The sequence below is a fragment of the Tursiops truncatus genome, chromosome 2 (assembly GCF_011762595.2).
Source record: "Tursiops truncatus isolate mTurTru1 chromosome 2, mTurTru1.mat.Y, whole genome shotgun sequence".
In the NCBI taxonomy this organism is placed as follows: domain Eukaryota; kingdom Metazoa; phylum Chordata; class Mammalia; order Artiodactyla; family Delphinidae; genus Tursiops; species Tursiops truncatus.
Window position 1 is genome coordinate 174,929,964 of NC_047035.1, and position 23,795 is coordinate 174,953,758.

Below are 23,795 nucleotides of genomic sequence, written 5' to 3' on the forward strand. Positions count from 1 at the left end.
CCCGAAGCTCGGTTAAAGTAGTTGTCTGGATATTCCAGTAGGTTTGGGACACTCAGCAGGAAATCTGTCGTGGTGCATGTTGGATAACAATCCCTGCTCTGCGTTCTCTGACAAGTTCAGATAATCTCTTACTCGCTCTTTTCATAACTAACGTACCAGCCCTTTAAACTCCTCTCCCCCTACTGACAGGAACAAATCACTAGCTAGTCCATAACCACAGAACGTTAGCTCCTAATGAAGAGCTGGACATTGCAGTAGTAGTTACAATACGGACAGCCAGTCCATTTTATTTAGAAGATTAGTCAGTTTTAGGCAGGTCTTTTTCATATATGACATCAAACAACTGATTCATTGGCTTGAAAAAATTTTTCAGTCAATTCCTTTGAAGTTAGGTAGACTCTTCCTATGTGTGGAAATAGCTACCAGAAATGCTGTGTCATTGAGGCATTGTGTTTTTGGTACTGGGTACCACATACAAAACTTTCAGACACAGTAGGAAATCTGATATGCTCTTTCAAAAAGGGACCTTTTTTTTTTTTTTTTTTTTTTTTTTGCGGTACGCAGGCCTCTCACTTCTGTGGCCTCTCCCGTTGCGGAGCACAGGCTCCAGACGCGCAGGCTCAGCGGCCATGGCCCACAGGCCCAGCCGCTCCGCGGCATGTGGGATCTTCCCGGACCGGGGCACGAACCCGCGTCCCCTGCATCGGCAGGCGGACTCCCAACCACTGCGCCACCAGGGAAACCCCAAAAAGGGACCTTTTTGAATCAAGCCTCTTATCTGCGTTTTGATGCGATTTAGTTATTTTTTCTGTACTATTGTCGATCCACTTCTAAATGCTTTGTGAGATAACGAATACTTTTCTTTATTATAATTGTACTCAAAGTCAAGACTCAGGGCCAGAAACATGTGACATGAAGCTTGCTTTAAGACAGCCATCTTGCTGCCGTGGGGAAAGACCTGAGTCAGATGAGATAGGTTCTGGCTCTGGATACGGCTGTGTTATCCTCAGAGAGAATTGCTCAGCCTCTCCTGATTGAAAGCCTTGTTTAAGTGTAGTTAAGAGCACAAGCGCGGAATCAAACAAACCTGGGTTTTTATCACTTAAAAGCTGAGTGACCTTGGGCAAGTTACTCAACCTCTCTGAGCCTCAGTTTTACACCCATACCATGGGTGTGATGATTATACCTATCTCAAGAGGGAGTTGGGAAGATTAAAGCAGATACAGTAAGTGTTCAGTCAGTGTTCATTATTCTTATTATGGGCCTTGATTCTCTACATAGCGATGATGTTGCATAAACCTTCCTCCAAGGTTCTTTTCAATTTTAAAATTCTATGCTCTTCAGGCTTGCCCAAGCCAGGCTTCTTCCTCCAGAGTTTAACACATACAGCCGGTCCCAGGGGCCCTGTGGAGGATGGCCCTTCTCTGCGTCTTGTTGCTGTGGTGACCAGGTCCTCATGAACCTGCCTTTGGGCATTCAGAATCGGTTGGCCCAAGAGACGGGCAGGGAGGCTGCAGACTGGATTGGAGAGTCTTCAGTGAGACACTGAAGGTGCCGAGTTGTAGGACTGGGCCCTAGACCACAAATCAGTCAGGAGAGACTCAGCCCCAAATCCTGGATAGTCAGGCAAGGAGGACACAGGGTCAGGGAGGCACAAGAAGTGGGGATTAACGTCAGGCACTCAGTCAGGGGTTCTGAGCTAGAGAGAAGCACGTGTAGATGAGGATTGTGCAAGGAGGGGGTCGGGTACCTGCCACTCAAAGTGTGCGACCCAAGGACCAGCGGCACTGGCATGACCCCAGACTTGGTTGGAAACTGAGACTCTCAGGCCCTGCCCAGGTCTACGGAACCTGTGCATCTTAACGGTCCTACAAGCTGGAGGGCGGATGGATGAAGGGCAGCCTGGCTTTCCTCACTTCCTTTGAGGTAGGGGCACTTATATCGAGACTTTTTTTTTTAAGGCAAGTGGGAAACATTTTCTAAAGAACGGGAAGCACTCAGCTGAGAAACTTAAATAGGAAAACCTGATCTGAGATTTATTTTCCCAAAACACAAAATGTAAAAGTTGTCTTCTGGGCATGTTTTTCCTGTGCAGTGCCGTAAACCACCAGCCACTAGTGGCTATTGGAGAAAACAGCCACTAGCAAGTTGTCTGCGATCGGAAGCGCTCCCGTCACCTGTCAAAGCAGTGGAGGTGCCCTGCGGGGAAAACCCAGAGGGGAATCTGTACAGTGATCCCATGACTGAGTCTCTGCTTTCTCACTAGTATATCAAAAGTCAGATTCTCCTCATGGGAAAACCATGAGAGGTTGGCAGCCTTTGATGCCAGGGAACCCTGATGGGGCCCATCGGGGGCTGGTCCCAAGCCAACCGGTGAGCCGCGCGGGTTCACCTTCTCATCGTGCCATCTCTCATCTCTTTTGCTCATGACACTCTCACTTGTTTTATGGCTCAGGAGGCTCAGGTTAGGTAGTTTGCCCAACACAGCAACGCCTGCGGCTCCCAGAACGAGAATCTGAATGGGGTCCTCTGTTTCCGAATGAATGGCCTTGGGGCTTGCCTCCCTGCTGTGTTGCATCTTACATCATGGGCCCATCGGGGGTTACGTGAGGTGGCTGTCCTCAAAAAGAGACAAGCTCTTATCCTGATGGTTTTTCCAGTGTTAATAGAGTGGACATTTGTTGCAGCCCAGCTCAGCCTGATCCTGTAACCCACATGCAGAGACATGAAAAACCAAACCACAAAGCCCCAGAAAAGTCCTCCTCTGCTTCAGCTCAGAGACAGGGCGTTCCTCTGAGGTAGTGATGCCTCTGTTAAAACAGAACATCACTCAAACAGGAAATATTTTCTGGGTTATGGGAAAGCACTCAGACAAAACATTGAAAACCGTCAAGATCTAAAAAGACCCTCCCATCCAAAGAGCCCAGGGAGAGTTCATTTTCTTTCCGGGGGCGTCAGTAATAAGAAGCGCATCCTCCGGAAGGGTCTGGGCTGTATTCATTCGTGCTGCATCAATCTGGGGCATAGAGTCTCAGGATAAAGGGCATTTTTAAGAGTTTGTTCTTCGTCGGTAGCATCAACCAGGAGCTCTTCAGAAATGCACAGTCTCAGGCCCCAGCCCAGGCCTCCTGAATCAGAATCTGCCTTTTAGCAAGCTCTTCAGGCCACTTGTATACACCTTCAAGTCCGAGAAATTCTGTTGGAAGGTACTCTTCACCGGGAGCATCTAAGGCTGTTTGACCTGCGCGAGGCTTTGAGATCATTCTCCCAGCCTCTGAGAAGCAGTATCCTTTGTGCTCTACTACCTGGATGGGGACTCTTCCTACTAAGAGGGTGAGCCTTCAGTGCAGGAGTGAAGAAAATAACCTGACAACTGTGTTCACTGTGTCGCATCTGATGCCAATTTTCGAAGACCCCAAACATAATCAGATGCCCTTACAGATGAAAATTACATTGACATTTGAATCTCTGATGGGCATAGGGGACTGACCTTGTAGGAGATCAAAGTCACTTTAGGACCATCAGCTTTCTTCGTGGAGAGGACGTGAGACACGCCAACTAGTGGACCGTCCCTGCTGCTCGAGCTGGGGGCTGGGGGCTGCTGGGTGCAGTGCTGGGAGGGCGTGGAGATGAGGGTGAGGGTCATACCTGGACAGTAAGCTACAGCAAAGAAGGAGGGCATCCTTTACCCTGAAAGGGCTAGTTTCTCTGGTTAGGGGAGTCTGGATTCAGGGCACTAGGAGTTTAACATAACGAGGGCCAAGCCTCCGAGTGGGAATGTCTTTACAATTTAATTCTCCCTGCAGGCTGGGGCTGGGAGTGGGACAGCCAAGGAGGGGGACTTTCCACCTTCCAAACCCTCTTAGTCTGGTCGGAATTCGTCCGAGAACCCTTGCTGTGGCCCCTTCTGCTGTTTTCCTCCCATTCCTCTGGACTTAAGAGGTTTGGAGACACCTAGACTTTCCCAGCCTGCCCTGGCCCAGAACCCTGAGTGCAGCTCCCTTCTGCCCCGTGACCTGTGTTTGTACAGAAAGAACGTAAAACTGTAGATCCCGTGTTCAAATGACTCAGGATGGGCCCCTGCCTCTGCCTGTCAGCTGGGAAAGGACCCACCCTTTCTGTGCCTGCATTTTCCCAACTGTGAATGGAGCTGATCAGCCTGTGACTTTGAGAGGTGGCCCCAGAGAGTCGTTCTGAGGATGAATGAATGAATATATGTGTTAACAAGAGTTAACGTGTTGCTGGGTGGCACGTGCTCAGGACGCATGGTAACGCGTAGTTACCGTTTCAGGACATCAGATTTGGAACCTACACCCAGGCGCTTTTTCCCCCTTAGGGGAAAAGGAAAAGTAGACTCCCACCAGCCACTAAGAAATTGGGGTCGCCGCCCTCTCTGCCTGGGTTTCAGGGCTCTAAGTGGCCCCAGAAGAGGTCGAGGCACTCTGGGTGAGGAGAGGCTGCAGCTGGGGGGCAACGCAGATGCTCTGAGCGTGTACCAGCACCGCTTGACCATCCCACGCTAGAAGTGCGGGACGGCACCATTGCCCTATTCACGAGCAACCAGAAAGTTCTCTGGGGAACAGGCCACGGGTTTGTTTAGGTGGCTCCTGCGTGGCGGGGAAAGCTGTTTGTTGTAGCCACGGGCTTAGTCCTCTGCAGCCCGGCAAAGCGGAGTTCAGCCCGAGGGCGAGCTGTGTTGAAGTTGGCAGCAGGACATAATGTGAGATAACCTCAGGGCTTCCCTTGGAATTTGCTGCCGTCCTGCTCTCCAAACCTCAGCGGATGGGTACACTGGCTCCCTTCAGGGCAGGAGGTCGGGGATTTCTGATGATACTTCCCGAGTCTACACAGACGGGGGTGTCTGCTATTTTCTGGCTCGCGCTAAGCCGCTTCTCTTGGCACCATCAGCAGACAGGAGACACATTACCCCTTGGCAGGCTGTTTCTGTCTGTGCTGGGCTTGTTTCTTCAGTGAGACTACTGTTAGTGTTTCTACTGCAAACCCAGAAAAACAAGGAAACCCAGAACTGTCTGTCTCAGCCGGCCCACGGAACTTCGCGTAATCATAGACAATAGTTACGAGAATCAGGCGGAATGCCGTCACTCAGAACCCAAGCCCAAACCGAAACAAAATCCCACGTTTATTTTCAGAATGGAATCTGACAAGGTAATACAGTGGTAAAGTCCTTTTACAATAGGAACAAAGGTCAGCAGATACTACTTTTTGATGCTTAGAAGAGAACATTAAGGAAGGTCTAGCTTATACTTGAGGCCCTCACAAAAATAGCAGATAAGAAAGTGAAGTCCTGATGGGACATCCGAGCTGAATAATTCTGCTCCAGCAGACAATTCCTCAGTCAGCTCAACACAATGATTTCAGTGAAGGTTTGAAATAGGTGTGGAAGCTTGAGATGCCGAAAGTTCCTGGAGGGACCGAGGTAAGGAAAGAAAGAGGGGAAAGTCTTGCATAAGAATGAGGGAGGGAAAGACAATATAAAAATACATAGAAAAATTGTATTAGACTATCATATCTTACCCCGGGTGTGTGTGTGTGTGTGTGTGTGTGTATGTGTGTGTTTCTGCTTTTGTCATAACCAAGTTGGGAAAACCTTAAATGTCCTTGAATAATAAAATATGGGGGGAGGTCAATTCACAGGGAGTCTGAACTGATCCCGGTCACTGAAATCCAATGCATCGACAAACTGCACTTTCTCATCCTGCAAAAAAAAAAAAAAAAAAAAAGAATTAGAACCCAGATTTGAGGTTGTCTTCAACCTAGACAGTCAAGGCAGGATTCCAGGAAAACTCTTAAAGAAGAGGGTGACGAAGAGGAATCAGGTACAGTTCACAAAGGATGGGTCAAGTCCAACCACTTTAACTTCCACTTTGGTCAAGCTTATTAGACAGACAGTCAGGGGAGGACGGAAGGGGTGAACACAGGGAACCTGACCTTCCCCAAGGCACGTGACAATGCGTACGTTTCCTGCTGTTCTCAGACTTATGGCCTGAAAGCTGTAAGGATCTGAAGAAGGCCCGTTCACGTCCTCTTGCACAGTGATTTCTTTACAGGGATATTCTCAGTTCTCAGCCCGATTCTATTTAGCTCTGTTCCCAGTGATCTGAGTGAACACGTAGAAGGCATCTCATCACATTCGTAGGTGACGTGAAGCTTGGAAGGATGAGAAGGGTGCAGAAAGACAGACACAGAGTACACATCGTTGTTGGTTGTTTGTCTCCCTTTTTAAAAAATCCAACAGCTTCTTTAATATTTCTAATCAAGGAGCAAGAGGCTTTCATGAAGAGTTACTTTCATATCTTATAATTTCATGGATAAATCTGCCTTAAAGCTGAGATTGCTCTGTTCTTCACTCACCTGTATGTAGTCATTGATACCGAGGGGATGCTATAGTCTATGTGAAATTTCACTATGGATATGAATATGAAAGCTCTTGCAAAACCTATATTTTAACTCTAGCCAAAGAAGCAAGATGAACTGGGTTAAGCTCTAGATAGACAATATACTTTCAAGTTGTGTAAAACACATGAGTTCCAATTCCCTATTATTTTCGACCGAATGATTTAAAACTCTTTTAGATTAGTTGCTTGCATAACTGCCTACTAAAGAAAGAAAAATGTCTTCCATGTCCTAAGGAAACATTTTATGAGAAAGAACCTGATGTGCTCTTTAAAGTGACTCCATTACTGCCTGAAATAATGGCTTAATGTTGGTCAGGACACACTTAAAAGTATTGTTTTACTTGTGCTCTCCAAATGCCATCACTTCAGCACTTTTGATTACCAAAGGTGTATTTTGCAGTCAAAGCACTCAGGCGAGCACAGCAGAGACCACGATGCTTAGAGTCAGAGATTCCAAAGACCCGAGACCCACCTCCACCTCCATCACCCCACGGCTGGATGTGGCTGCCACCTGGAGTTTCAGCTCCACTGCAAGTACCTACCCTCCCACCCCCATCCTTGGGTCTTCTTTGTCACATACTTATACTTCACGTTTTCATTCTACCACTGATACATTTCCATAAGCCATATTTATTTGTTTCAAGGATTGGCTAAAAATAAAATAAATGACTGATAATCTCTTTTGGGAAAAAAAGACGTCTCTGCCCAAACCTGAAATCTCTGAATGCATAGAGATGCAACTGAATATTTATACAAGTTCTGAAAATTATATAAGGCTGTTTCCTATGAAATGGTGCAGAAACCACTGCGTGAGATGGTACCTGGTACCCCTGGGAAGAAAAGCACGAGCTAAGCAGCCCAGCCCACCTAGCAGAACGCTAGGTGTAACCCAGCCCTTTCTCTGCTCGTGGACGTGACCCTGCATACAGAAAGCAGACACTCCACGCTGCCCCTGTGGATGTCTCACAGGGACAGGTCCCTGCACACGTGAGGTTGATGGTGGACCAGCCTTGCCTACGACTGGTTAGATAAACCTCTCAGGTTTTGGGGTTCAGTACTAGGAACCCAGCTTGTATACAGGTAAGAGCCACATTCTCCAATATGACATTTATCAGTAATAAAGATAATATTTTGGTCTTTCTGCTTCATTCTTGACGCCAGAAGTCAACCATTTATTCAGGCCACATCATACCCATCAGAAACAGCTTTAAGGAATCCTCAACCAGATTGATTATAAAATAGGATGGAATCAAAATACAATTCCCATTGAACCACCAGTCTCCATATAAAATTCTAATTTAAAAGTTCGTCTTGCAATTTGGTGTCAGGAAAATCTGTCTCATCCTAAGGAGCTGGTATCCTTTTTCCCTTCCAATAAAGAGAGTTATGAAACTCTGGTGTCTGGGATGCCAGCAAGTCCACAATCTAACCTGAAGCTCAATCACAACAACCCGATGGACCACCTCATTGAGAGGAGTGGAATCTGCTCTTACCTTGACGTTGTTTTCCAGCTTCTCCGCAGTCATGTAGCTTTATCTTTTTTGTTGTCAGACACAGCCACCCCAAGTCCTATTTGGAAAAGGATAGGTAAGCCCACATTTTAAAAACATGAGCTAATGTGAGTTGGCAACCAAAGAAAACAAGGGAGGTTTACGGAGCGCTACCTAAGAGCTGTGCTAATGACTTTATACCCGTTACCTCATTCAATCCTCATGATAACACAGTGAGTTTAGTGCCATGATTACTACTCCCGATGAAGGGAAGAAAAGCCTGAGGTGTGGATGGGTCTGTTTGTCCAAGCTGCCGTTGCTCCATGGGACAGAATGAGGGCTGGAACGCATTCGACTCCAGAGTCTGAGCTCAGAACTGCTATTTCACACCATCGTGAGCTTGAAAGAAGACCCAGCTCTAATAAAACATAGTTTATTTTATGTAGTTATTTTTCCAAGAATTACAAAAAGAAGATTATTGAGGAGTTTTGAACAAAAGAGATTCAGCTTGCTATTGGATAAAAACTTAGATTTTTAAAATAATGATACTTATTTTAATAATGTCTAATTGTATCAAAAGCCACCATTATCTGATTCATTGTCTTGTGCTCACATCCCCTTTATGACTTAAGGCAGATTAAGTTTGGGGCAGACACTTGGAAGATGAAAGCACAAAGTGTTATGTTATTTAACTAGACTTTGTAATTTTTTAATTGTCAAAATAGCGTCTGAGAAAATGACACTCCCAAATTAGCAGAAGCTAAAATTCCATTTGCTACGAATGGAGCAAAAGGTTAGAAAACAGACCCATCTCACGGGCTCCATCAAAGCAGAACTTGTGAGCTCTGGAGGTGTGAAGGGTCAGCCCAAGCGCTACATATTCTGCTACCCAGGACTGGGCATTACATTTGGCATGCTAGGTCCTGCTTAGGTGTGGGAGACAGAGCAGCAGACGAGACAGAGACCCTGCCCCTGTATTCAAGTCGGGGGATGGGACGGTGGAGAGGAAGGTAACGGAGAAAACGCAGAGCATAGGAGCTTCTAGCTCATCAAATGCTGGTTATCCCTGGGCATCTGTGAACAGACCCGTCAAAGACCATTTGTAAACGTGTTGACCGTGCTTGTGGAGGCCAGGTGCCCACAGGCCCTGCTGCCCAAGCACCACCTCACACTCATCCCTGTGAGCACACGCGCAGGCTACAAGCTCCGGAAACCCAGGACGCAACGTTAAAAGCCATCGGTTCCCAGTAAAGCCACACGTCCTCAAAATCGGTGGAATGTAATGTTCAACCCCAACCATAAAGCTTGTGTTTATTAGCATTGTGCGCCTTCTTTATAATGAAAGGAGTTGTGTTTTCGTCAGGCATTCCTCTTAGGTCTAACGATGAAGAGGATGTTCTGTGATTAACGTCACCGGGGGAAAAGGGCAGAAGAGACTAGTACAGAAGGAAGTGGCAGATTTAGCATTTGTTAGTACTTGGTAAATGAATGCAAACTAGACCTGGTAATTCACTGTTCTTCCCAGCTCCTCTCTGTCTGGCTAGACAGGGCGTGGACGGGCAGAGGGACATGCAGTCAGATGAAATTCGTTTGGGGCACATAAAGCAGCCACTGTCTCCTGGGGACAAGCTTTCCACCATTTTCCTAACAGGAAGGTCACAATAACAGCATGGCAGGGGGTGGAGTTCTTGTTATGCTGTTGATCTAGTATGATCAGAAAATGTAGTTGTGTTTGAAAATTACTTTGTTCAAGGATATATTGTACCACACGGGGAATATAGCCAATATTTTACAATAATATGAATGGAGTATAACTTTAAAAATATTAGGAACAGTTTTTCACAGATGAATTCCATTTATATACTAATAGATTTGAATATTTTTTTTTGCATTACTCGGGCCTGTCACTGTTGTGGCCTCTCCCGTTGCGGAGCACAGGCTCCGGACGCGCAGGCTCAGCGGCCATGGCTCACGGGCCCAGCCGCTCCGCGGCACGTGGGATCTTCCCGGACCGGGGCATGAACCCGCGTCCCCTGCATCGGCAGGCGGACTCTCAGCCACTGCACCACCAGGGAAGCCCAGATTTGATTTTTTAAGTAAATAAAAATCAGTTACGTTAGAATATGGGTTTGCTTTTTAGGACTTAAAGGTACAAGTTTTGTCTAAAGCAATTGTTGAATATATTTTAAAAATACAGATGTTTCTGGTTTTTCTTTTAACTCCTCTTTCTTATTCAGATTGGAATAAAGCGATATGTGTGGGTGAGAAAAAAAAGAAAATTACTTTGTTTACATATTTAAATATTCTTTACCATAGATCAGATGTTCTTAGTTTTTAAATATATATTAGTATATATTTAGGCTCTTTAAAGGAAACTCAAATCTTGGACAAGTTACCTCTGAATTAATAAGCCTGCCATCAATTGAGAGAGGGTTGTTGGGAGTGGAAGCTGTGTATTTCAGGTGGTTGTTTTAATTTGGTCTTTTGTATCTGTTTTTATTTTACTCATATATTTATTGCCAGCATCCGTAGCCCCTGCCATCTGGGAGGCCCTGCTCCTTAATTTCCAGCTTGGATGGCAGTAAAAGATGACAGCTTTGGTGGAAAGCACTAATCGTAAAAGATAAGGCACTTGGGAAATTTCTCCCTTTCCCACTGCTGGCTGCGTCCCAGGGCAGGCAGATCCCATCAGGGATTTCAAGGGTTGGAGGTTGTGTTCCCAGATAAGACCCAGCCATCAGCTCTGAGCAGTTACAGGAATGAGTGGAATTTAACCATTTTATTTATTACCGGGGGATTTCAAATAACTTTGCTCCAGGTTTACTAAATTTCCAAAATGTTCTCTAGGTCAGACCGAATGGGAACTTTTTATCTCAGGATTTCTGATTGGTTACCAGTTCCGCAAATTCCTATGTGACCTTCCTTAATTTTTCCCAGGCTCTTTGTTATAAAGAATGATTCACTGACTGCATATCTTTTTAAAGGGAGTGTTGGGCTATAGCATTAAACTCTAATCACAATTCACAAAGTCTTTAAAAAGCTCTTATTGCTGCAAAATGACAAGGAGTTGAAGAACCCCACCAGTACAAGCCGCTGGTTGAAGAATGTGATTCGAGGTGGACAAACAGCTTTCATTTAAATGCTTCTGCAGATTCTTTTCCTCTTTCCCAGGCCTTTACCCATAATTGAAGCACAAATGTTTATTTTTAAAGCTTTAGAGCGATTTGGTTGGCTTTTTTAGACTGTATTTTTGCAGCCCTTTGGAATCTGTCATATCAGATATTAGAATACTAATGTCATTACCAGAAAGTCCGACTTGATGCTGTTTTATGCCTCCAGAGCCAGCGAGAGCAAGTCTCTCTCTCTCTCTTTTTTTTTTAAATTGAAGTATAGTTGCTTACAATGTTGTGTTAATTTATAGCACAAGCATCTCTTGATAAAGAGGCTTAAAGAAGCCCTATGCTAGTTTTTCAGACCCAGAACCACATGCCTCTAGAGAAGTGTCTGCACAGGGTCCTAGTCTGAGGCGGGGAACTCTTCTGCTGTCACTTGGGATCAACTAGGAACAAAAATTGTGATTGGATAGATTTTTTTCTGCTCTCCATGCCCAGGGAACAAACTCAGCAGAGAATCAAATCAGAAGGTAGATTTTCATCAAGAAGTCAAATCCCAAATGGCCTTTCTACTTTTCTCAATTTGGTTTTTATTTTTTATACAGCAGGTTCTTATTAATTATCTATTTTATACATATTAGTGTATACACGTCAATCCCAATCTCCCAACTCATCCCACCACCACCCCACCACCCCCTGCGCCCTGCTTTCCCCCCTTGGTGTCCATACGTTTGTTCTCTACATCTGTTTCTCTATTTCTGCCTTGCAAACCAGTTCATCTGTACCATTTTTCTAGGTTCCACATACATGCGTTAATATACGATATTTCTCTTTCTGACTTACTTCACTCTGTATGACAGTCTCTAGATTCATCCACGTCTCTACAAATGACCCAATTTCATTCCTTTTCATGGCTGAGTAATACTCCGTTGTGTATATGTACCACATCTTTATCCATTCGTCTGTTGATGGGCATTTAGGTTGCTTCCATGTCCTGGCTATTGTAAATAGTGCTGCAGTGAACATTGGGGTGCATGTGTCTTTCTGAATTACGGTTTTCTCTGGTATATGCCCAGTAGTGGGATTGCTGGGTCGTATGGTAGTTCTATTTTTAGTTTTTTAAGGAACCTCCATACTGTTCTCCATAGTGGCTGTATCAGTTTACATTCCCACCCACAGTGCAAGAGGGCCCCCCCGCGTTTCTCCACATCCTCTTTAATTTGGTGTTCTTATGCACAAGGACACAGGGAACGTGTGGAGACCATTCTCCCAAGTGACTAATGATTTGTGATTGACCTGAGGATTTTCATCTAAGAGAACCCATCCATTCCCAAGGAATTAGAATGTGTGGTTTTTTTGAAAGAATAACTTCTATTTTCCCTTCTCCCAGAAAATATTTTAGGCAGGTTTCAATAAAATGTGCATTCACAATAAGGTGGTTAAAATAGAAAATCAGAAAGTATATAAATGGAGAGATTTAAAATAGTTAATGTAACTGAACATTAAGTTTAGTTCTGGGCTTGCTGGCCGTTTACGGAAAGAGGAAACACCACGGGTTACGTTGTTTTCAGATTCTGATGAAAGGGAGAATGTCACTGTTTCAGAAGATACTTGCTTTTCCCGTTACTAAATTTTAAGAGGGCTGTATCCAATGGGCCCTTATATGCTTTACAGAAAAGGCCAAAAAAAAAAAAAAAAGCCTTTTTTCAACCCCAAACAACATTTGGGAGTGCAATACTGAAAATACACCCAAAGAAAGTAAAACACTGCCAGTGGTCCGTGTGTTCTTAAAATCAACTCAAGGCACCAGGCAGCATATTTTCTAGATTTCGATTTCCTACAAGATATAACATCCCTAATATCACTTTCTAAATGTGTCTGTGTTGGTTTTCATTTGCTATGAATAAAAGATGACAAAAATAATGGCATTCTTTCTGAATTGGTATATTTTAGAAACGCTTAGAAGACTAAGAATTCTAGGATAAAGGTATACAAATGTAATTATGACAGCATATCATAAAACAGGAGTCTCCCAGATGTTCACTGAATATGGGAATAAGTTGTCTCTTGTATTATTATAGCTTGTCACTGGAACTATTTTTTGTTTGGTCTCCTTTGCTCTTAGGAATGTAATGAAAATCATTATCTGGGATTTGTTGACATAAGAAAGGGAAGTGCTAAATTTACGAGTGGGCAGAGGAGGGTGGTGACCTCAGCAGGACTCCATGACATAGGAGAACCATCATTCCTGTTCATCAGGGATGCACGCTATCTAGGGATCAACATTGCTTCCAGTGGGGCTCAAGTCCTGGGGGCAAAAATGACTGGGCCCTCCAAAGTTAACTAAATTGGCACTGTGGGAAAACTTCTTTTCCACGTATCAGTCCACACTGTGGACTTTGTGTAGCCCGAGGCCTGTTATTAAGGGAGCTATAGACGGGGCGTGATTTTCCCGCCACAGTTTCCATGATCCCCCATCTTGTGTAGCAAAGTCCCTCGTACAAGTGAGCACAGCAACACTGCAGCAGGACTGAGCTCTAAGGAATACCCAGAGTCGAGCTCTTAGAAAGGTGCTGTGTTGGCTTTTAATTGGGTACATATCTCATTGATCCTGGTGTTTTCCTCCTTGGATGGCCCTGTCTGCGTTCAGAGCTGCCTTATTTTCATATTTCTTTGTCTAAATATTTCTTTGTCTGTTCCAAGAACAGTCATCCTTCTGGTTCTTTAGGTAATCTCTAGCTGCCTTATGACTTCCTGGCATTCAGAGCACTTTGCAAATTATTGAAAGCTTTATTAAAATATTTATTCTTCCAAGTTTCTATTAAATAAACCTAAAAACTATCCAACCAATACTAATTTCTGTAGACTTTGCTAGCTTTTCTTCCACCTCATTCTATAGCCATTCATTATTCTTCCCTGGTCTCCCTTGGCTGTGCTTGGTGTGTTCTACCGCAATCTCATGTTTTCCCTTGTTGAATTTCACTCGTTATTTTGCTAGCTTAGCTGTCAAACTAGGAAACTAAGTACTGAGAATTTTTCTATCATTCAACATCATGGCTCCTCATTCATTAGTGTTCATTTATTCACTCTTCATGTACTTAATAAATATCTACTATGTGCAGAGAATATTTATTTGTTAAATGAATTTTAGATTTTAAAAATATTCATTTGACCTGAAACTAGACCCAAAGCATACCCATCACATGAGCACCATTGCCCTGGTGGCTTCATTGTGGCATCCATGCCTTAGCTCCAGTTTGCCAAAGCAGCAGGAGAGAGAAAGGATCAGGCTAGAGAGACTTAGATTGGCTTGTGTTTAATTGCAGTGCAGTAAGGAGAGGGAAAACCCTGGTTTTTATAGAAGATAACAGTAGAGTTATTAGGAAGAGAAGTGTCATGATGACTTCTTTGGACATGAAGGGAGACACCACCAGGTCAGGACACAGCTGCAGTGGCCTAGGGCAAAACAGAGGGGGGATCTAATTGCTATGCATAAAACCAGTTGTTGGGATATTCGTTTCCAGCGGCAGCCAGTGGGGGAGTGAGGTGAGTTTGGAGGACCATGGTGGGAGCCTGTAGTTCCTGGTGACAGCCAATTCCCAGGGACAGAAATGGTCTGGGAATTTTTAAAAACAGTATTGTCTAGTATTCACTGAAAAGCCCTTTCTCTGCCAAGTAGGATGTGAGCTCCCTGCTGCCCTCAAACTTTCAGAATAACTCAGGCACAGCCACAACCTCCTGCTATTAACAGGAGGTGGATGGACCCAGTGGAAGGTGGCTGGGATTCACAGTTACGGTGGGGTAGGATGAAAAGATGTGACCAGTAACCGGAGAGAAGCTCCGCCTGACCAAGAACACGGTAGAGACAGGAAATTAGAACAATGGAGAGACGTAGATCATTGGATTCCTCTTCCACATGGAGTGTGAGGGAGGCTGGAGTTGTTTGCCTTTAAATCTTAAAAGAAGAATGACCCTGAAGGTTTGAAGAATTCTGAGGCACCAAGGATGTCGATATTTAGAGACCACTTTGGGTCTTTTCCAGTCTTGGCCTCCTCACCTGTAAAGTGGGCCTAATGCATTAAGGTAAGTAAGAGGATTAAATGAACCATTACGGGAAAACAGAACTGCTTTGGGCGTGGAGGGAACGAAAAAATATTCCTTTACTCCTTCCTGAAGATACCTTCTAAGATCTTCATAGGCAGGTATAAGTCCAAATAATCATTGGCTAATATTAATAATTATTGACAAGTTTGGATAAAGCCTGGGGGTGGGGGGGAACACTTCACTGACGTCATGTTGACGTCAGAGATTCAACCACCATGAATGTATTTAGACAATTTTGAAATTAACTGTGGTGGATTAAAAATGGCCCCAAATTCTTTGGTACCCCTTCCATCAAGAGGTGGGCTCACTGTTCCCTCCCTTTGAATCGGGGTGAGCTCTGTGGCTGCTTTGACCAACAAAATATGGTAGAATATGGTAGAAATACAATAGGTACCAGCCTCTGAGTGCAGGCCTTGAGAGACTGGCAGCTCTCACTTTCTATCTCTTGGAGCCCTTGGTCCTGATGCTCTGAGCTGCCATATTGTGGGGAAGCCCAAGCTTGCTATTTGGAGAACGTATGTGTTTGTGTGTGTGTGTGTGTGTGTGTGTGTGTGAGAGAGAGAGAGAGAGAGAGAGAGAGAGAGAGTGCTTATTTAGCCTTTTGCTGTTTCACTTCTCCAACCATTCAGGTATTCCCAGCTGAGGTCCCAGACATCATGGAGCAGAAGCAAGCCAGCTGTGCTCTGCCTAAATTTCTGACCCACAGAATCATGATGATAATGATAACCGTTATTTTTAAGCCACTACACTTTAGGGTAATTTGCTATGGAGCAATAGATCACCAGAGCATCAATGTTTCAAGTTTAATTCCTAACACTGTTTGTAGTTAGATTCAGGATTAGGTGATTCCTAAATCTAATTGTAATATGTATTTCAAGTTTTAGAAATTCACATAACGTAACTCAATTTCAAGAATTTCAGGCAGCAAGTTCAGTTGAGGGAACATGAGTGAACTCTGGAAGCAGATCCACTTCCTGTTAGACCCCAGCTCAGCTAATTAATGATGTAAACTTGGACCCTGTGTAAAGTACCTGATATGGACCAGGTATTTCCCAGATGTCAATACCCATCCCCCTGCACCCCTGTTTCCTTCCCCTTCATAGGTCATTAGTGTTTTAGAGGCGGGAGATATGGATTCCTGTGGATTTTGGAGTTGAAGAGACATGGAATTCAAATCTATGCATTTTGTATGTGACCTCAGAAAAGTCACTTAAAATCTGAGTCTCAATTTTCTCAATAGGAAAACTGAGACTATTCAATGAACTAATTTCTGTCAAGGGACCAGCACAGTTCCGGGCACAGAATAAGTGCTCAATAAATAGAAGTTATGGTTGTCATCATTATTATATTATACTTCATGTCAAGCACAAATGTTAATAAGATTATGAGGTCAATCTTATGTTTAATCATGCTTTGTGGGAGCAAAAAAGGATATTTCAATCATTTCATATCTTTTCTGTGATGTACTTCTCTTCCTCCTGAAATAAAAAAGGGATTAATATATGTTCCAGTAGATTCGGTTAGATGGAAACTATTATCTCTGAGGAAGCAAAGTCCTACAATGTCTATAATATAAACATGGCTATGGGATTTATCTCCTGTGAGTCAATTGCTTAAAACAAACAAAAAAAAAGCATGTCCACTTTTATGAGCACTTTTATTCCTATTTTTATCTGATGTAACCACACTGTCTGTTCTCATCGCAACGTCTTAGCTCAATCGTGCAAACATGTTGTATTTGTTTGTTAATTGGGGTAATCCAGGGACTTTTAGGACACATGTCTCTACAGAGAGCTACATTTCCTGAATCGGATGACTGAGTACAGACCAGGTAGGATTCCAGAATCTTTTGGGGGGTGGGTCAGAGCACCCACTTACTATCAGCCCTTTTGAATAGAGCCAACTGCTATGGGTTTTCTTTTTAATTAATTAATTTAGTTTTGGCTGCATTGGGTCTTCGCTGCTGCACGCGGGCTTTCTCTAGCTGCAGCAAGAGGGGGCTACTCTTCTTTGTGGTGAGCGGGCTTCTCATTGCGGTGGCTTCTCTTGTTGTGGAGCACGGGCTCTAGGCGCGGTGGCTTCAGTAATTGTGGCTCATGGGCTCAGTAGTTGTGGTTCACAGGCTCTAGAGCGCAGGCTCAGTAGTTGTGGCGTATGGGCTTTTAGTTGCTCTGTGACATGTGGGATCCTCCCAGACCAGGGCTCGAACCTGTGTGCCCTGCCTTGGCAGGCAGACTCCCAACCACTGCGCCACCAGGGAAGCCCCAACTCCTATGTTTTTGAAAAGTTTTAGAAACTTTGTCACTGGCACAAATAATTCATTGAATAGAAAAATCTTTCTCTTTCTGCGTTTTCTAGATTTAATGTTGGTGCTGAACCAGGGCGCAGTTAAATCCCTTTGGGAAGAGTGTGGGGTCCATAAGAGACATCTTTTGCCCCATTTAATTCAAGGGTTGACTGGATCCTTGCCTATTTCCTCACTTACCATTCCAAATGCATCCTTCTTAAAGCTGTGGGCATGTTGGAAAACAACAACCTCTTCCAGCGAAATTGGGGAACTTTCCTTTAGTCAAGATATGCACGTCCCTGGGATCCTTTGCTAGAGATTTCAAATAAGTTCCACAAAAGCTGTGCAAGCACGAGCCAAAGGACAGCCTTGGAAAGTGGACCATGTAGAGGGAATGGCTCAGAGTGGGTCAGTTTCTTATAAATATTGGTTCTCGTCTCTACCTTCTATGAGCACCACCTTAGACATCTTTTATCTCGTTTGGAATTCACAGCAATAGGATGAGAACACTGGAGAAAGAAATCTGTGCCTGTGTCCCAGCTCTAGGAACACCATTAAGTACCAATTCTCCCATTGGAGAATAAGGATATTATAAAGGTGGGATAAAATAATGCATGTCAAGTTCTTAGCACAATATCTGGTACATAGTAAGCACTCAATAAACATCAGCTGAAAGTTACAAGTTAAATATTATGACCTCCACTTGAAAAATGAGGAAATAGGTATTCCGAGGGTTCCAGTAACTCACCCAGTAACTCATCCAGGTCAGGCGTCTAGCTGTGAATGGGGTGAGAGGGACAGAACTTGGATTCAAATCCAAGTCTTTATGGCTCCAAAACCCTATACTGAATCCAGGTTGTGTTTGGGGATCTGTTACTTCCTGACATAACAACAAAACCAAGCTGTCCCTCTATCTACCAGCTGGAGAGAAAAGGACTTCCTACAGTACGGCAAGAACCTGAGAATCAATATTTGTCTTTGCTTTATTTGTTTTTCACTCCCTTTCCTAAGTTGACTTGCTGGAAACTTCATTATTACTTCACTGCTTACTGATGGAATCCCAATTTGCCAGCTCAGAGGGAGAATGCTTCACCCTATGGTATGGGATAGTACCTTTCTTTCCTGCCTTTTTGGGGAACTTAACAAGACTATTAAGAAAAAAGTAAGCAAACATAAGACAGAAGTAGTCAGACTTCACATCAACCCATGTTGACTTTTGTGAGCCTAATTTACAGGAGTCCTTGATTGGATAAAGACGAAAAGCAAAAAGCTCACTCTGAATTTCCATCAAATTCCTTTTGAAAACAACAAGGGGATGGGCTTAAATATACATGAGTCAGAAACACCCGGATTACGTTTCCAGGGAATTATCCAGGGATTTAAAAATTCAGAGGAAGAGGGGTTTGGAAACCAGCATTCTGGGGTTCTAAAAACTTTCCAGCCAATTAGACCACAGGCCTTGCTTTGCCCTGAGATAGTCCATTAAACAGTGCCACCTAGACCCACGTCATGGGGTCATCATGGTTTAAAGTCACAACTGAATTTAAACCATGGGGGCTTCGTCCCTACTCTAGGTCAGCATGAGGAGATGGGAAGAGGATTGGGTTGGAGTTGCATTCCTCCCCTTTCTCAGGGAGGCGGCCCAGAGTCTCATTGGACTGGAGTGCAGGACCACCAGTTCCCTGAAGGCATCTTTTGTTGATCTTGCTGTTTAAAGCCAGAATTATCTCTGAACAAAACGTTTTCTATTTTTAGGTCCATTGTTGATTGTGAAACTGTAGTCTCGAGACAGTGCTCTTTCCATAAACATACCAGGGACTAACGGACTGGAGTCCTGGCCAAGGGCAAGCTGACGGTGACCTCAAGGGGCTCTTGAAGCCCTAGACATCTAAGGGGGTGGGGTCTGTGGGGGGACAGGGGGTGGGGTAGAACTAACCTGGGAACCTGTGGGCTCTTGGGTGTCCCTGTCCTTCACGTTCAGCCCTTCAGGAAAATGATGGGCTGCTGTCGTGACGAGCCCTGAGCGCCTTCCCGATCCGGATGGAGAAAGCCAGTCATCGGGCTCCGGGTCACAGTCCTCCTGGGCGCCCCCCTCGTCCACACCCCCGGCTCCAGGTCGTCACTGCCCTTCCTGCCTCCGGACATCCTGGTAGAGGCCTAAGCTGCCAGGCCAGCCACCCTGGTCTCACTGGCGCAAGGAGAGGGACGGCGAGATGATACTTGAACCGAAAGAGAACGTGACAGACACAGTCAGCCTCTGCGACTCTCTAATTCGTGTCTCTCTTGAAATTGTCTCTAATCCTCAGCTTCTTTTATTCCACCCTGGCCCGGACCGTTTGTTTCCATGATTCAGAAGAAGCGGCAAAGAGCTTGTGTGCCGTCCAAGCACAGGCCGGGCTGCGGTGGCTCTGGGAGGGTCCCCAGCTCGCCCCCTGCTCTGTGGAGGCCCTGGCCCTGGGCCCAAGCCAGTCGTGGCCACTTTGTCCCCTTGCGAGTTCAGACTTTGCTGTAATTTACGGGCAAAGCTCCGGCCTCCTGTCCACATCCTGAAGCTCACACTTGATCTCCCCCAAGTCCATATGCCAGGGTAAGGGAGCTGAGACCACAGAAAGACCCCAACCTGGAATACTCAGCCTTCACCAGGCACCCCCAACACCACGTGCATGAGAAGAAGCGGACACGCCCACTGATCCTGAAACCCACGCGGCAGGAACAGGCTGTGCAGACGAGCGGGATCGTGTGTCGAGAACACAGCACCTTAACTATATATAAAGTAGAAAACCAACAGGGCCTGCTGTGTAGCACAGGGACCTCTGCTCAATATTCTGTAATAACCTATAAGGGGAAAGAGATATTTCCACGTTGCTGAACCCCTGCAACTAACACAACATTGTAAATTAACTATACTTCAATTAAAAAGAAAAAAAGAACACAGTACTTTGTGGAGGAAAATTCCAAGCTGCTTCTGGATTCCCTGTTATACTCCCACAGCCAGTTGCCTTTTGAGATGAAACATGGAAGGTTTAAGGCAAATCTGCGAGTTGGAGCATGACTAAAACTTCGAATGAAACCTGAGACTACAACTATAATTATTAGGAGGATGCGTCACTTTCATATTCTATTCAACACAGTGCTTAAACCCAGTTACCACAAACCGGCTTGCAATGCTTTCCTTCAAAGCTATTTCCACACGCTGACAATGGGCCGTCTTGTAAACCCATCAGAAGGAACTGTCTTGTGGCCTTCCTGCTGCTGCCTGAGCCTGGGTCCCCCTCCCTGCAACCTGCTCAGACACCTGGGTGTCCCAGACCTGCGTGGTTACCTGGGTGTGTCCAATACTCTTTTCTAGAGCTCAACACCGGTAAAACCAGGAAGATGATGTCTTACAAAATCTGCTGATTACTTTCAAAAAGACCACGGCTCCTTGTGCACCTGGCCTGGAATGGTACTACTTAATAAGTGAGCTCAGGCAGGGAAGGAGAAAGAAAATAGCAGCCACACACACACCCTGCCCCCTGTAACTAGTGCCTGCCTTCCTTCTTCTCTTACACGGCGGGGGAAGGGTGGTGACGGATGCAAGATTTGCTGAGGGCTGGGCAGTCGCGTTCTTAGCTATGTTTCTTTTTAGGGTAAGGAGGAGGCAAGGAATATCTGACTACAGCAGATAACACTAAAAGGGACATCGGCTTTCCCATCTTCCCTCTACCGCATTTTGCTGCTGGTGATAAATAAGGCAGAACAATCCTTTCTGTACACGCATCCCTACTGTGGAGCAATTGGTTGTAAAGTCAGGATGGAGACAGTATGCATTTTTTTTTCCTTTTAAAGAGATTTTGAACAACAATGAGATTAGAGGTATACTGAACGATTTCATATGATGAGCCTGATTAGTACCCCAAGAACATCCCAGTTTAGAGCGGGGGCAGGTCCTGCTTTTGCAGGGGCCCACGCTGGAGCGCTCCCTTGAGCAGGAGAGGTAATTTACTCAAATGGCCCCTAGTGGCCTGAAGGCGTTACTGCAGCGTCGTTAAAATTCACATGTATATTCATTATTGGTCTCTGAAGACGGTAGATTCTCCTTATGTGTTTAAGGATAATGAACCTGTTACATCACAAATAAAACAAATGCACCTGGAATTAGTGCTCTGCATTGGTTTAGCTGGATCACTAGGAGGAGCCCTTGCTTTTTAATAATAGTTACAAAGTCATCGGTTGCTGAGCTCCAGGATACCTTTTAGGTTAAAAAAAATGTAAAGATTGATTTTGAACAGACAATTATCAAAATAAGAAATTTATATTCTTGCTTGTTCCAGAAAGATTTTTGGTCCATTACAGAAATAAGTGAATTACAGAAAGATGTATGAAGGAGATGTAGGGGGAAAAGGATATAAATTGGAGCTCTGAACGAGGTTAATAATTCTCTCTCTCTCTCTCTCTGTCTCTCTCTCTCTCTCTCCTTCCAAAGGATAGTAGATACTATTCCCTCCTGTTTTAAAATTTTCCCTCTGGGCTTATACTTTCACTAACCCAGTGCATTTTTTGAGTGTTAAGAGATTTCTCTCAGAAATAGGGCACACAATTATGAATTATTTTCCACTACCCACTTATAATACTTACTGTATTAAATGCATATCAGTAATCTTAAGTTTCATAGTGTCCACAAAACTTTATGGTGTAACAAATTAAAAAATAAACAAGGTATAACAATAAAACCCAATATATCCCTGGTTTCTACTTTATATTACAAACACTTTACGAGCTCCTAAGCTTATGCTTAGTTGAAGTCAGGCTAAAGAGGAAATAAACACACTTTTTCACCTCTTCTTTCCAGAGATTCATGCAATGACCAAGTGTACTAGCCCATGTTTTTCTTTATTCAGAACTCACATACAGCAATACTCCAATGCAAAAGAACAAGACAGGAGAAATGAAAGTGAAATTACAGGGCTTAAGACTATGAGCCCAAATTCACAGGTTTGCCGCAATTTTCCTTTGAGACGGGCAAGGGCACCCCTACCAACTCTTTACTCTGAGCCCAGGTTCTTTCCTTCAGGGTTATGTGCGGGTTTTCTAACTCCCGTGATTTTTGTTCTCTTAAAAACTTTGGTCATTCACAATGACTAGGAGGCTGGTTGGCTTTTCTGTGTCTAAAACAATTGTAAACTGTAAAACTGCCACTTCTGTCGTTTTCCATGATGTTACAGAGCCCCATCAGCTTGCTCACTTCAGCACGCAGTGGTCAGGCAAAGGGATGTTTTGTCATTGCTCTGTTTTCTCTTCCCATCTCCTCTCTTCCATATTTTCATAATGAGACACACAGCACATCAGACGTGAGCCCAACAGCAGGCTGAGTTTAGGTACAAGCCCTGGGGGCAGCAAAGAGCCTGAGGTGGGTTCTCAGTGGCCAGGAGTCTTCAGGGAGACGCAGGGCCACCAAGTCTCAAAGCGTTTGGGAAGAGCTAGCTTTCTTTTATTAACTTGCTGTGAAGAAGTAATGGTTTTTGAAAGAAATACGTTTTTTAAAAGTCAACGTAATGAGCTTTAACTGCTCTTACTTCCCTGAACAGAATGACAAGCTTGTGGGAAAAAAAAAAAAAAAACAACTAACATGCAAAGCTAAGTCATATGACATACATAGAAACATTTATTCCAGTGTCTAAAAATGGTACCTCTCGGTTAGAATTCAAACCCTTGTGTCTCTCTAAGTTCATCTGAAAGGCAGACAAAATCAATTAGTAAGCCTTTCACCCTCTGGCAAAAAAGGAATTTCTACAAGAATGCCGTCCAGAAGTGCTCCGTTGCTGGACTCTTGGCTATTTGGCTGACGTGAAGGCAGAGACACAACTTTGGGGCGTCCCCAGGGGCCGAGAGCTGGCTCCATCCTGTCTCCCCTCCACCTTTGTCGGCTCAGCTCTCCGCCCCCAGGGGGAGGACCACGGGCACGTCCCGATCTGGGGTCAGCTGTCAGGAGACAGATCTGTTTAATATTTAGCTTTGAAGGGAACTGGCTGAATCAAAGATGAAAAGGCTCAGCTCCAAGTGATGAGGAAAAACAAAAACAAGTCTCGATTGTTTCAATATTTCCCGATAAAAATCAAAGGATAAAGCCAACGCAGGTAAGAGGGAAGGAGTGAGAGAAAGAAAGAGATGGAGGGATGGGGGAGGGAGGGAGAAAGAGAAATAGAGGGAGGTGGAAGAAGAGAGAGGAAGAAAGGGAGAGAGAAAGACAGAGATCTCCAGAAGTCCCCAGGACTCCCCACGTCCATCTGCAAGCTTGGTCTGGTGCACGCATACCGTCGAGAAATACAAGTACCACTCCACTCGCAATGACAGCTCTAGAACAGAGCTTCCCAACTTTAATGTGAATACTAGCCACCTGGGAATC

At 44.6% G+C, this 23,795-nt stretch overlaps 1 long non-coding RNA gene across 2 annotated transcripts; it reads right to left on the minus strand.

The window, feature by feature from the left end:
- Nucleotides 1-5,127: 5,127 nt before the first annotated feature.
- LOC109549643 (uncharacterized) lies at nucleotides 5,128-20,377 on the minus strand. 2 transcript variants are annotated; one of them, XR_012330464.1, is made up of 5 exons: nucleotides 19,347-20,377; nucleotides 11,863-16,601; nucleotides 7,910-7,985; nucleotides 5,978-6,168; nucleotides 5,128-5,716 (listed from the first exon to the last, which is right to left on the minus strand). It is a non-coding gene; the product is annotated as an uncharacterized lncRNA (long non-coding RNA). The 2 variants fall into 2 exon arrangements; XR_002175989.3 differs by lacking the exon at nucleotides 11,863-16,601.
- Between the last annotated feature and the right edge of the window lie 3,418 nt (nucleotides 20,378-23,795).